This window comes from Mustela nivalis (genome assembly GCF_964662115.1).
Source record: "Mustela nivalis genome assembly, chromosome: 4".
Classification (NCBI taxonomy): Eukaryota; Metazoa; Chordata; class Mammalia; order Carnivora; family Mustelidae; genus Mustela; species Mustela nivalis.
The window spans coordinates 143,362,685-143,365,061 of record NC_139023.1 but is presented as its reverse complement, the minus strand read 5'-3'; the positions used below and the strand labels follow the sequence as shown (position 1 = coordinate 143,365,061).

Below are 2,377 nucleotides of genomic sequence, written 5' to 3'. Positions count from 1 at the left end.
CCACCATGACATATTTACAGAGAGAGATGGAAATACATGCCAAAGGGTTAACAGTGCCCACCTCTCAGGATCCCTCAAAGTGAATTCTCTTATTATTTTGTCACACTGACAACAACTAGTCTGTTGTCAGTCTAACACAAACAGCCTACATGGATGGCAAAATTCCATCTACATATATTCATATAATACAGTGACAGAAATTTCATTTTATCTACATAAACTTCATAAAGAATGACTAATATCTTACTTTTGGCCCTAGTACTATCTGCCAGTTACAACCAGTTCCTATTTTCTAAACACCACCAAGCTCAGATCCATCCTCAGACTTAGACTAAGTCATATCCAGAAAGAATACAGAAAATACCTATAGCAAGTAAAGAAAGCAGATTAGGGTCACACCAGCATTATGACTGCTGAAACTGGTGGCCATTCTCTATCTCAGTGATTACTAGATTTTAGGACTTCATGAACCAAGAAAAATTTCAAAAATAAAATAAACTAAATGGTAGGAAATAAAGTTAGCAATATTTTATTTTCCAAGGAAGAATATTTAGAAAACAACTACGGCTCTATAACTGTCATCACATGCAAGAAATAAAAGAGACAATTTCAAAATAAAGCACAATCCTTATGAATAAATTTGACTAAATGAAAACTCATTATATATATCCTTTTCTCATTCCTCCGCTGATCTGCAGAAACTTCACCATAGATGAACCCCAGTTCACAAACTGGTCTGTGAAACCACTTGTGCATCTGACATTCTGGTCTCTTCTATCTCTTGCTTTATTCTAATAGTTCTAGAACTTTAGCTTGCTCCTAGGAACTTGGTCCAAAAGACATACGAATAGGTAATTATCATACAACATGAATGCTGTAAGAATACAGAGGGAAAAAATCGCAAAAGGTTTCATACATTGGATGAAATAGGTTTGCCCACAGCAGGAAGGATTAAAGGTGCCAGTGGCTGTGGCTGAAAGCGCAGAGACAATCTGTGTGCGCGGTATGTCCAAGGGAAGAAATATTGTGTACCAAAAAGTAAGTAGTGGTTATACTTGGTTGCACGGTAAGGGTGACTTTTCTTTGTTCTTCTATTTTCTGAAATTTAACAATGGAATATGCATTAGTTTAGTAACTAGGGAATAAACAACTATTTTAATTTTGTAGATTACCTTAGGAAGAACACACAAAAGGCCCATTTTGCTTTAAGAAAGCAGTTTGTATTAAAAGAGGCCAGGTTGGAAAAGGGAGATGTTAAGGATTTGGTAGATGGGGGCAGAAATCCAGCTCCAGACTTCAGCTAGGACGGATGACATTGGGGAAGATAACACTCCTTCAGTGCCTCTGTGAGAATTCCAGGCTAAGTGCACTCAACACCGAGGTCTTCTTGTCCACAGAGTCATTAGTCAGAAATTCTCAGGTGGCAGGTACAGTCTGACAGGTCAAATACTTAGCAGTGCCTTTGGAGTCAAGAGACCAAGGTTAGAATTCCCACTTACCACTTACTAGCTCAAGAAGCAAAAGCAAATTACTTAACCACTTGAACCTGTTTTCTCACTTAACATGGAAAACTGCCTGCCTTTCTGGATTTTTGTACAGATTAACTGATATAATGCAGGTAAAGAATTCAGTACAATGCCTGCCCCTCAGAAAACGAGAATTACAATATAGGACACTTCCCGTATATGTAACGGAGAAGTTAGATATCTGTTTGGTTTATTGGTTCTGAAAGGCTTTAAGATCCTATTTACCAAACTGGCTCTATAGGTTTAGCTAAAAGCTGGAAGCACATAAACTGTCAGTTGGAATGTCAAAGCCTTTTGAAATGTAAGGGTATGACAGTTTCTAACACACGTTCTTAAATGCGGAAAGGATATTCATAGCTGACAGCTGCTTCTAAAATGAAGCTACCTTCAGAAGGTTCTGCAGGATCCAGAAATAACTAAGTAGCCCTCCCCTGGAGTCTAAAAACTGATTAAAAACCAGGAGGACGTTTCCCGTTCTTCACGGACTTATTCCGGCTCCCCTATCCACTCCCAGAGAGAACCGGGGATCTTGGTTCTAACCTCTTACCCAGGCTTTCTTAATGCTGGAATACAGCGAGGAGAATGCAGCAGGTATTCCTCAAGTCTTTTCAAACACTTCGTCACCGCTTCCAGAATCCCGTTCACCGACCACCGGGAACCCCTACCAGTTCCAACAGCTCCCAACTACCTCCTCCTCTTCCTAACCTTCTCACCTCTCTACGCCTCTCTACAGCCCCGCCCCCTGCAAATGACCAATCAGAGAGTGTAAAGCGAGCCGGATGGGGTGGGCCCAGCTTGGCAGTGTAGACGAATCAGCACCTTCAAACAGCGGGGGCGGAAGCGGAAGCCCT

General features: G+C 40.8%; 1 long non-coding RNA gene across 1 annotated transcript; it reads right to left on the bottom strand.

Annotated features, from left to right (window-relative positions):
• Positions 1 to 1,198: 1,198 nt before the first annotated feature.
• LOC309863773 lies at positions 1,199 to 2,276 on the bottom strand. Its single transcript, XR_014311248.1, has 2 exons — positions 2,074 to 2,276; positions 1,199 to 1,460 (listed from the first exon to the last, which is right to left on the bottom strand). It is a non-coding gene; the product is annotated as an uncharacterized lncRNA (long non-coding RNA).
• Between the last annotated feature and the right edge of the window lie 101 nt (positions 2,277 to 2,377).